Genomic DNA, 13,174 nt, shown 5'->3' with positions numbered 1-13,174 from the left:
GAAACAAAATATTAATATTTTCATCTTGCAAAGGAAAATAATAAAAGTGGAAGAGATGAGGGAGGAGAGCTGGAAAAAGGACAGGTGCAAGAAAAGCTCATCTTACAGTAAGGAAAATCAAAAGATTGTGACTGTTTTTTACGTACCAAAAAATAAAATATAAGAATATTCTTTACAGTTACAAAGAGCATACTGACAATTGAGCTAAAAGTATATTAGGAAGGCTTGAGGGAGGGATAAATGGGTTAGCAATTTTTCATATATGAAAGGAAGACTCTGATGGGTCATGTCTTATTAAGTTGATAGATCTAGAATGGCAATAAAACAACAGTTTTAAGATATGTAAGTAAAGACGATGTGAGCAAATTGTTTAATTTTGGGTATAAAGGCAAAATGATTTGTATTGATTTTTGCATAAAATACATCTAATTACTGTATTATGCATATTATTATACCTTTAACATGTATATTTATGATATATGAACTATCATTTAAAATAATATTAAGGTTTTCTAAATCTATGTCATGACTAAGTGAAAAAAGTTTTATAAAAATGTTTAAAAAGTAGTTTTTAGCATTAAGCACAATAAAAATTTATATATTTGAATGTACTCATTGAAATTAACATTTTGAGTAAATAAATGTTAAGGAATATCTAATTATATGGTATGTTATTATATGTCATTATATGGTATGAAATTTCAATTAGAAAAACATCAGTTTTTTCATTTCAAAAAATATTTCTAAGATTAGTTAGCCAACTTTTTTTCTTAATTAGACTAAATCTAAATTAATTTTTAATTTAGTATATGGCTATACTAAATATCACTTAAGTTTGGCTTGTGTGTGACTGTGGAGGTCATTAACAGTGTCTCCCAGTTATTGCTGATTTGCCTTTTTGGCATATGATAACACTCGTGCTTCTTTACCCTTTTGAAGTTTATGAGTAGCTGGATGGCTTGCTCTGGTCACTAGTCGGAGAACAAATTAACTATTTGCCATCTCTCTTCAACTGACTGATGTTTTCCTTGTGAGGTAAACCTTGGAAAGAAACATCTCCTGATTAATGGCATGGAACATAGCCCCCAGGAAACCTATAAGGACATATAATGTGAGCAAGAAATATTCGATGGTTGTTTGAAGTCACTGAGCTGTAGGGACTGTTTTCTTTACTGCAGCATAACACCGCCTATTATGAAGAACATAATTCCAAAGTTTTCTGTGTTTTAGGGTCATCTTTGTTATATTATTTCCATGTAAAGATCATTGACATGATAGCCGTAGACAATTATGTATAAACACCATAATCTAATATGGAAAAAATCTTAACAACAATCTATAATTCAGTCTGTGTCATATTTTCTGCCTGTTTTTCATATCTCATGTAACTCATAAAAATATATATACCTATATACCCATAAAAATTAAAACTATGAAATAAAAATAGTTAATGGGAAAAATTAAATAAAATATATTTGTAAGACTTTGATTTTCTGAATTTTGACCAATATGTATTTTGCTATAATCTTATTTAAGTTTGATGAGCTCAGTGTAAATTATTTAAGTGAATTAAGATCATTACTTGAGGTAAAGTTGATCAAATCAACTATTGATATAATGTATATAGAATTCAGAAATTAGACAGATCAAGAATTGTTTTTGGCGAAGCTATTTTATTTAGCCCTTTCATTTTATAGATGAAGATAAAGGAACAACACAATTTTTTAAAAAATCACTTAGAAAGTATGTGACAGAATTGAGGTTAGAAGTCAGATCCCTTGACTTTTAGTTCAATTTCTTTCCATTACTGTTTCTAACATATGTTAGACATTTTACAGTCAAAGATTTTATGGTTCAGTATAATGTAAATTCACAGATTATTTTTCTTATTTAGGGATTTGATTAAGTCACTTTTAGTATATTAGTTATTTTTTTTTCTGATTGTTTAAAAAGGCAAGGGACATAGTTTGCTTTAAAAACTGTCATCAAATAAAAACGTGAACTCAGATACATTTTGTTAAAAGCACCGTAAAGGGGAACGACACACACTGAGGCCTTTGAGGAGAGAGGGTGGGAGTAGGGAGAAGATCGGGGAAACAAACTAATGGGTACTGGGCTTAATACCTGGGTGAAAAAATAATCTGTACTACAAACCACCATGACAGAAGTTTACCTATGTAACAAACCTGCACTTGTATCCCGAACTTAAAATAAAAGTTAAAACAAAACAAAACAAAACAAAAAAAACCACCAGAAGTGTTTCCAGTTTTGTATACCATCTAATATAGGCAGAACTAAATTTCCCTGTACAGAGGAAAATGTCTTGCACAAAAAAGGCTTCCTGGAAGTCAAATAGTTTTGCACAACAAGTTTCATGAGCTAAGTGTACATTAATCAGAAACATCTGAATTAAATTTTCCTTGAAATATACATAAAATGAAGAGGAACCGTGGTTTGCAGATTGTGTTTCAGGTTCTATTCAAACATTTTTCCAGCCTCAAATAGTACCAGTTTTTTCATTCCTACTTGGGAGTTTATAAAAATGCTTAGTACACCACAGAATAAAACTGAATTCATCAGAAATCCAGTCTAAATATGAGATAGATAATAACATAACTTTACCTAACTCTTCCTATTCATATAAAGTATTAGAGCTGAGATTTTTAAAAGGTTGTTATGAAGACTAACTCTTAACTCTTTGAGGAACAAGAAACAATCATCATGAGCGTAAATATCAGCAGTTATTTTCATAGTCTGATACGCTAACTTTCATTATATGGAACTCAGAGTTGGATGCCCTGCATTATTGCTCAGATTTTAAATATATACCATTATAACTTTTTTGGTGTGATGTAGCTCTGATATCTAGGGTGGTTCCCTTCTGTTACTTAGTAACAGATAATAAGCCCTAATTCCAGTGTTATATTAAAAAATCATTTGAAAACAATATTGTCAATATATGAATTTGCAACCGTTTCCCAGCAGTGAAATTTGACCTTTTCCTACAAAATGGCACAACGTTTTAAAGAAATAATGAAAACAAACTTATGGTCCGAGGAAAAATACATTTCCATTAAAAAGAAGACCTATCATCCATGATTTTTTTCAGTATATGAGAAGGGTTTCTTTGCATATTTCTCTTATTCTGTCGTTTCTTTAATACACCAACATGTATATTTTGTGTGCAATTTACAGTAGTCTGAAATGAAGCCTTTGCTGAAAAGACTATCAGCATAAAATAATTTAACATAATCTGATAAGTATATGCCCCAGTTCTTTCCTAGTAACTATAGTGGCAGTTGAATTACATTGCCAAGGGATTTAGACATGTAAATCTGCCTGCTGAAAACTTTACTAAGTTTTATAAGGGCAGAAATTTGCCTTTGTATAACTAAACATAATAGTTATGGGTTCTGTGGTCTCATTTTGTATTCTCTAGTGATAGGGCTTATAATTTATATATACTACATATATATATAAATTCTGACATATATATATATCAGAAAATTAATGCTGGCACTTGAAAGATTCAAATAAAAAAGAAATTAGAACAGTGAGCAAATGCCTGATTATTGCTATAAAAAAACAAGATCCATAGCTTTCATGAATAAATGAATGAAGGTCCCTTAGCGCAGCATTAAAAACTGAACTAGAGGTGAATTTCACTGGCTTTCCTGGAAAAATCTCGTATGCAAAACCAGACCAGGTCAGACAATTTCCCCAGCTGATTATCAGAGGCACTAAGAATACAGTGCTGGAGTTTAAGCACACTGGATATGTCATGCTGGGTTTTGTGTGGGATTTGAAGATTCATATGCATGTTTGTGAGTTTCTTACTATAAGAAATTAAAATTTATTTGATCCTTGTATTGTTCTTCATTTGTTTCAATTAAACCTGCCAGTTTTCATAATTTCCCTACATAAAAAATACTGCTTTGCTCTCAGAATACGTAAATTGCAGCTGTAAGTGACATTTATTATTATTATTATTATTTTTGAATGTATTTTAGGTGCTTTATTTTTTCCATAAGTTATTGGGGTACAGGTGGTATTTGGTTACATTAGAAAGCTATTTAGTGGTGATTTTTGAAATTTTAGTGCACCCATTGCCAGAGCAGTATATACTGCACCATATTTGTAGTCTTTTATCTCTCGCCCCCCTCCCACGCTTTCCCCCAACTGCCCAGAGTCTATTGTATCATTCTTATCCTTTTGCGTCCTCATAGCTTAGCTCTCACATGTTAATGAGAACGTATGATGTTTGGTTTTCCGTTCCTGGGTTACATCACTTAGAATAATAGTCTCCAATCTCATCTAGGTCACTGCAAATGCTGCTAATTCATTCTTTGTATGGCTGTGTAGTATTCCATCATATATATATACACACATACATCATATATATATTTTCATCATCTATATATTCCATCATATATATGTGTATGTATACATAAATATACACATACATATATATGTATATATATTATATATATGTGTATGTGTGTATATATGTGTATGTGTGTATATATATGCAGTTTCTTTATCCACTCGCTGATTGATGGGCATTTGTGTTGGTCCCATGATTTTGCAATTGTGAATCATGCTGCTATAAATGTTCATGTGCAAGTATTTTGAATAATGACTTCTTTTCCTCTGGGTAGGTACCTAATAGTGGGATTGCTGGATCAAATGGTAGTTCTACTTTTAGTTTTTTAATGAGTCTCCACACGGTTTTCCATCGTGGTTGTGCTAGTTTACATTTTCACTAGCAGTGTAGAAGTGTTCGCTGTTCACTGCATCCTCACCAACATGTACTGTTTTTTGATTTTTTTATTGTGACCAATCTTGCAGGAAGAAGTTAGTATCGCATTGTGGCTTTGGCTTGCATTTCCCTGATGTTGAGCATCTTTTCATATGATTTTTGACCATTTGTATATCTTCTTTTGAGAATTGTCTATTCTTGTCCTTAGCTCATTTTCTGATGGGATTATTATTATTATTATTATTTTGCTGATTTGTTTGAGTTCTTTGTAGATTATGGATATTTATCCTTTGTCAGATGTATAGATTGTGAAGATATTCTCCCATTCTGTGAGTTGTCTGTTTACTCTGCTGACTATTCCTTTTATTGTGGAAAAGCTCTTTAGTTTAATTAGGTCTCAGATATTTATCTTTGTTTTTATTGCATTTGCTTTTGGGTTCTTGGTCATGAAACCCTTTCCTAAGCCAATGTTTAGAAGGGTTTATCCAATGTTATCTTCTAGAATTCTTATAGTTTCAGGTCTTAGGTTTAATGCCTTAATCCATCTTGAGTTGATTTTTGTATAAGGTAAGAGAGGAGGATCCAGTTTCATTCTCCTAGATATGGCTAGCCAATTATCCCAGCACCATCTGTTGTAAAGGATGTACTTTCTCCACCTTATGTTTCTGTTTGCTTTGTTGAAAAGATTATTTAGCTGTAAATTTTGAGTTCACTTCTGGGTTCTCTACTCTGTTCCACTGGTCTATGTGCCTATTTTTATACAAGTACCATGCTGTTTTGGTGACTATGGCCTTATAGTATAGTTTGAAATCAGGTAGTGTGATGCCTCCAGATTTGTTGTTTTTGCTTAGTCTTCCTTTGACTATGCAGGCTCTTTTTTGGTTCCATATAAATTTTAGAATTGCTTTTTCTAATTCTGTGAAGAATGATGGTGGTTTTCTGATGGAAATTGCAGTGAATTTGTAGATTGCTTTTGGTGCTATGGTCATTTCCACAATATCAATTCTACCCATCCATGAGCATGGGATGTTTCCATTTGTTTGTGCTGTCTATGATTTCTTTCAGCAGTGTTTTGTTTTCCTTGTAGAAATCTTTTGACTCCCTTATTAGATATATTTCTAAGTATTTTATTTTTTTGTGCAGCTATTGTAAAAGGGGTCGAGTTCTTGATTTGATTCTCTGCTTGGTTGCTGTTAGTGTATAGAAGAACTGCTGATTTGTGTACATAAATATTGTATCTGGAAACTTTGCTGAATTCTTTTATCAGTTCTAGGATCTTTCTAGAGGAGTCTAAGGGTTTTCAAGGTAAATTATCATAATATCAGCAAACAGTGATAGTTTGACTTCCTCTTTACCAATTTGGATGCCCTTCATTTCATTCTCTTGTCTGATTGCTCGGGCTAGGATTTCCAGTACTATGTTGAAGAGGAGTGGTGAGAGTGGACGTCCTTGTCTTGTTCCAGTTCTCAGAGGAAATGCTTTCAACTTTTCCTCATTCAGTATTATGTTGCCTGTAGGTTTGTCATAGATGGTTTTTATTACCTTAAGGTATGTCTCTTGTATGCCAATATTGCTTAGAGTTTTAATCATAAAGTTATGCTGGATTTTGTCAAATGCTTTTTCTGCATCTATTAAGATGACCATGTGGTTTTTTTTTTTTTTTAATTCTGTTTATGTGGTGTATCACATTCATTGACTTGTGTATGTCAAACAATCCCTTCATCCTTGGTATAACTATAACTATAGTATAACTGATTATGGTGGATTATCTTTTTGATATGTTGCTGGATTTGGTTAGCTAGTATTTTGTTAAGGATTTTAGCATCTGTGTTCCTCAAGGTTATTGGTCTGTAGTTTTCTTTTTTTGGTTATGTCCTTCCTCATTTTGGTATTAGGGTGATGCTGGCTTCATAGAATTAATTAGGAAGGGTTCCTTCTTTCTCTTGTGGAATAGTGTCAAAAGGATTGGTACCAATTCTTCTTCTAATGTCTGATAGAATTCTGCTGTGAATCCATCTGGTCCTGGACTTTGTTTTTGTTGGCAATTTTTTAATTAGCATTTCAATCTCACTGCTTGTTATTAGTCTGTTCGGGGTATCTAATACTTCCTGATTTAAACTAGGAGGGTTGTATATTTCCAGGAATTTATCCATCTCTTCTAGGTTTTCTAGTTTTGCATAAAGGTGTTTATAATAGTGTTGAACGATGTTTTGTATTTCAGTGATGTCAGTTGTAATATCTCCTGTTTCATTTCTTAGTGAGGTTATTTGGATTTTCTCTCTTCTTTTCTTGGTTAACCTTGCTAATGATCTATCAATTTTATTTATCTTTTCAAAGAAAAAGCTTTTTGTTTCATGTAGCTTTTGTGATTTTTTTTGTTTCAATTTCATTTCATTCTGCTTTGGTCTTGGCTATTTCCTTTCTTCTGCTGGGTTTGGGTTTAGTTTGTTCTTGTTTCTCTAGTTCCTTGAGGTGTGACCTTAGATTATCTGTTTGTGCTCCTGTAGACTTTTTGATGTAAGTGTTTAGGGCTATGAACATTTTTCTTAACACCGCCTTTGCTGTATCCCAGCAGTTTTGATAGGCTGTGTCATTATTGTCATTCAGTTTGAAAAATTTTTAAATTTCCATCTCAATTTCATTTTTGATCCAATGCTCATTCAGGAGCAGGTTATTTAATTACCATGTATTTGCATGGTTTTGAAGGTTCTTTTTGGAGTTGATTTCCAGTTTTATTCCTCTGTGGTCTGACAGAGTGCTTGATATAATTTCAGTTTTCTTAAATTTATTGAAGCTCATTTTATGGCCTATCATATGGTTTATCTTGGAGAAAGTTCCATGCACTCTTGAATATAATGTGTATTCTGTGATTGTTGGATGAAATGTTCTGTATATATTTGTTAAGTCCATTTGTTCCAAGGTATAGTTTAAATCCATTGTATCTTTGTCGACTTTCTTTCTTGATGACCTGTCTAATGCTGTCAGTGGAGTATTGAAGTCCCCCACTATTACTGTATTGCTGTCTATCTCATTCCTTAGGTCTGTTAGTAATTGTTTTATAAATTTGGGCGCTCCAGTGTTAGGTGCATATATGTTTAGGATTGTGATATTTTCCTGTTGGACAAGGTCTTTTACCATTATATCCAGTCCCTCTTTGTCTCTTTTAACCACTGTTGCTTTAAAGTTTGTTTTGTCTCATATAAGAATAGCTACCCCTGTTTGCTTTTGGTATCCATTTGCATGAAATGCCTTTTTCTACGCCTTTAAGTTTATGAGTCCTTATGTGTTAGGTGAGTCTCCTGAGGGCAGCAGAGAGTTGACTGGTGAGTTCTTATCTGTTCTACGGTTCGGGTTCCGTATCTTTTAAGTGGAGCTTTTATGCTATTTACATTCAATGTTAGTATTGAAATGTCAAGTACCATTGCTTTCATCCTGCTCTTTGTTGCCTGTGTACTTTTGTTTTTTGTTTTTGCTTTTTTAACTTCCATTTTTGTTTTATAGATCCTGTGTGATTTATGCTTTGAAGAGTTTCTGTTTGGATGTGTTTCCAGGATTTGTTTCAAGATTTAGAGTTCCTTTTAGCAGTTCTTGTAGTGGTGGCTTGCCAATGGCGAATTCTCTCAGCATTTGTTTGTCTGAAAACCACTATATCTTTCCTTCATATATGATGCTTAGTTTCACTGATACAAAGTTTGTGGCTGATAATTTTTTTGTTTGAGGAGGCTGATAGGCACCCAAGCCCTTCTAGACTGTAGGATTTCTGCTGAGAAATCTGCTGTTAATCTGATAGATTTTCCTTTGTAAGTTACCTGGTGCTTCTGCCCCACAGCTCTTGAGATTCTTTCCTTCATCATGGCTTTGGATAACATGATGACAATGTGCCTAGGTGAAGATCTTTTTGCCATGTATTTCCCAAGTGTCCTTTGTGCTTCTTGTATTTGGATGTCTAGGTCTTTAGCAAGGCCAGGGAAGTTTTCCTTGATTATTCCCCCAAATATGTTTTCCAGGCTTTTAGAATTCTCTTCTTCCTCAGGAACACCAATTATTCTTAGGTTTGGTTGTTTAACATAATCCCAGATGTCTTGGAGGCTTTATTCATATTTTCTTATTCTTTTGTATTTGTCTTTGTTGGATTGGGTTAACTTGAAGACCTTGTTTTTGATCTCTGAATTTCTTTGTTCTACTTGTTCAATTCTATTGCTGAGACTTTCCAGAGCATTTCACATTTCTAAAAGTGTGTTCAAAGTTTTCTGAAGTTTTGATCATTTTTTCATTAAGCTATCTATATCCACAAATATTTCTCACTTCACTTCTTGTATCATGTTTTAGATTTCCTTACATTGGGCTTCACCTTTCTCTGGTTCCTCCTTGATTAGCTTAACAATTAACCTCCTGAATTCTTTTTCAGGTAAATCAAGGATTTCTTCTTAGTTTGGATCAACTGCTGGTGAACTAGTGTGATTTTGGGGGTGCTGAAGAACCTTGTTTTGTCATATTACCAGGGCTGGTTTTCTGGTTCTTTCTCATTTGGGCTCTGTCAGAGAGAAGGTCTAGGGCTGAAGGCTGTGGTTCAGATTTTTTTGCCCCATGGGGTGTTCTCTTGATGTAGTCCTCTCCCCATTTTTCTATGGATGTGGCTTCCTGCGAGCCAAACTGCAGTGATTGTTGTCTCTCCTCTGGATGTAGCCACCCAGTGAGTCTTCTCCGGGCTGGTACTGGGGTTGTCTGCACAGAGTCCTCTAATGTGAACTGTCCACGGGTTTCTCAGCCATGGATACCAGCGCCTGTTTCAGTGGAGGTGGCAGAGGGTGCAATGGGCTCCGTGAGGGTCCTAAGCTTTGGTGGTTTAATTGACATTTATTAAAGAAGGTATTTTAGCCGGAAGAATAAATGACTCCATTGACTTAACTTACGATAGATATCTGAGTCTTTCCCTATCTTCCTTAAAACTCAGAATATGTTCTTGAGAAATTGACTCAGTCAAGTTTGTCAAATAGTGTTTGCCAATCTCACTCTGTTTCTCTTTTCTGTGCTACAGACTACCAGATAAATAAGTTCCTATGGGAAACTAAAAATAAATGTTCTTGCATTGGCCTTGGTAAAAAGGAAATTTTTATTCCAGAAGATTCAGTGATTCCTGATTCTTCCAGAAAACAATGCCTGTAATTCTATCTACATTTTATCCATGTAGATGAAGTGTTTTAACCTTATTAAAGTAGAAATGAACAGATCCCTAAATGTGGGAAGGATAACACATTATATTCCTGCTCAAACAGATCCAGGAGCAGAATCAGAAGAAAACTGAAGTAAGCTTTTCCTGATAAATAAGATATTCTAAATTTATCAGTATTTAGCACTTCTGACACAGAATGAGAAAGTAAAAAACAAATATTCCCATAGAAATTTTAAAAATTGGAAAAAAACGTGAATTTAATTTACAAACTTGAATTTCATTTAAAGAAACTTAAACATTTTAATATTTTTAATACAAGCATTTTCCTGTTGTATAAATAGTTTTAATTGTAGTTACAGCAGGGTAATAGATTGAAATGGAATTTTAAGGCATGTGGAAAGAACCTTGTTGTAGCCTCCATACATATTCTTCTCTGTCTTTTACAATCACTAGAGCTTGGTTTCTGTAATTTAAGTTTTAATTTTTGACAGAACACAAATTTCTCTAGATAGGTTATTTTGAGACATTATCAATCACATCCTTTTAATTTAATCACATCTGGTTCTAAAGATTTTCTTATTCTCTTGACACCTTTCCAACACCTCTTTCTCATTTCTTCTTTCCACAGCAAAACTCACAATATTTTCTCACTGCCTTTAGTGAATTCTACCAAAATACTCATTTTGAAATGGACATGCTTTCCAATAAGATTGTATATTAAGGAACTCTTTGAGCAAAATACAGATTTTGTGTTTTCTTATGCATGATTTTGTTCATAGTAAATACTAAAAGCATGCAAAAAATTGCATCTACCTAAATCTAGCCACATAGTATGCAAAGCACACACATACATCTCAAAAATCTGCAGGTGTCTCCGTCTACCATGTGTGTCATGAGCATACTCATCTACATATGATGTTACAACTTTCTATCTAATTTCAGATAACTTTCCTTCCACCACCTCACAATAACTCTTAAGCTGCTAAAACCCTTCTAAAGCCCACTTTCACAAGCAAACTTCAGGTCTTTTTCAAGATCGAATGCTGTATTTATTGCAGTATATGCTATATATCGTGCATTTCTTAACTATGTACACATTATATATGTATTTGTGTATATATTTTTTACATTTTATGTATTTCTGGAGTATTTAATAGTTTTAAAAGTGTAGTACAGCTTTTATTACATTCATGTGGTTTTGCATTTCTTTCACTTTTTTGTTTTAATATGTCATTGACAATTTTTAACTCTTGTGTCCTTAACTCCATTTCTGTATAAGTGATATGAAAGTACTGCATTTTGTATTGTGTAGTTAATTTTGGGAATGAAGAATCAGATCATAACAGAATGGATTTAATTTTGTCTTTAGTTTTTTAATCAGACACAAGGTGCTCACCATTGTATTGAAATTGATAATGGACACACAAATTAATACTTTTAATTGTAGTTATAAATTAAAATGGGACCGTAGAGCACCTTGATATTGTCTCTGAACCTTGATGTAATGTCATGTCTATATTCTTGGTTTTCATACATTTCAACATTATTTGAAACTGCTGAGTGCTTCCTCAAGTTTTTTAACCAACATATTACTGAATATCTTTTATGTATACAGCATTTTTAAAAATTTACATGGGATAGAAAAATTAAGCATATAGTATGCCTGATAGAAAAGGATAAATCAAAGACTTAACCAGTTCTACTGCTGACAGAATCAGTGGCATAAAGGGATATGAATACAGCAGGCTTCCCATCTGCATGTGGATATGAAGTTGTACAGAAGATGAAGTATTTAGAGATAGTAACAACACTGACTTACACAGGTTTTGTGTTTTCACTTACTGTTTTCTATGAGACAAGTTCCTTGAGAACAGATTTTTCTCATCATCATCCTTATATGCCTTTGAGTACATATCAAATTACAAGGATTCTGCATAGCATTTAACTCTTTTTAACTTATTATGCCCTTGCCCAGCACAGTGACGGCCACAAGTGTTTACTTTATGATGAAGTAATCCGTTACTTTAGCATATATAGCAGGTATTGAAAGACAAAGAAGTAAGAAAAGAATTTCAGCGAGTCACATTAAACTGACAAAGGTTTAGAGAAGTAGGTATTCTGGTATGTTCAGGCAGTAGCTGGAAGAGTGGAGGACAGGAGGCAGTCGTGAGTAGAAGTTTTCTCAGTAGCAAGTTAATGAATCTACACTTGGAGCTCTCTTTTCTTTCGCCTTTGACACAATTTTTTAAACTCTTCACCAACTTGTTTAGCTTTTCCGTTTACTCTTCCAACTGATGGTTATAGTCATCTCTTTGCATCCTTAAATATAGAAAATGCCTTTTCCCCATACAGATTTGTCCCATTCCCATTTAAATTCCAAAGACCAGCTTAAATGCTGCATTTTCAGTGAAATTTTACTGACCACGCCAGCTGGAACTAATCTTTCTCCAAATACAAGGTTCCTGCAGCTTGACAAAATATTAAATTTATTTGCCATTAAAACACTTACAGAAATGCTTTTTGCTTGGTGTAATAGTCTGTTTTCACACTGCTCTACAGAACTGCCAGAGACTGGCTAATTTATAAAGAAAAAGGTTTAAAGACTCATAGTTCTGCATGACTGGGGAGGCCTCAGGAAACTTACAATTGTAGCAGTAGAGGAAGCTGGCATGCCTTACCTAGTGGCAGGCAAGAGAGAGCGTGTGTGAAGCAAGAACTCACAAACTTAAAAAAAAAAAAAAAAATCAGATCTCATGAGAACTCACTATCTCAAGAACGGCATGGGGGAAACCACATCCATTAGCCAATCCTCTCCCACCAGGTTCCTCCCTTGAAAAATGAGGATTATAGGGGTTACAATTTGAGATGATATTTGGGTGGAGATGCAGAGTCAAACCATATCATTTTGCTGCTTGCTAAAGAAAATATTTTTCCTCAAGCACAAGATGGAACTTTATATACTGGTTGCAAATTTACTTAATAAATATAAAATCACAAACCTTTTAACATACGTGCTTATGGCTATACATATTTACTATGTCTAACTATTAGAAGAGTTTTCACCTTCCTTATAAAAAATAAAACTTAACCCTATTTGAATTTGTGGATTTCAAAGAAAATTTTATTTGATTTTTCATTGAAAGTGAAAGTCAGTACACAGTGTGTGATTTTGTTCTTGCTGCATTTTTTTTTTCAGAAATATATATACAGCATTCATAGAGTTTAACTACTTGATTGACCAA

This window comes from Macaca fascicularis, chromosome 2, assembly GCF_037993035.2.
Source record: "Macaca fascicularis isolate 582-1 chromosome 2, T2T-MFA8v1.1".
In the NCBI taxonomy this organism is placed as follows: Eukaryota; Metazoa; Chordata; class Mammalia; order Primates; family Cercopithecidae; genus Macaca; species Macaca fascicularis.
Note: the sequence above shows the minus strand (reverse complement) of the source record.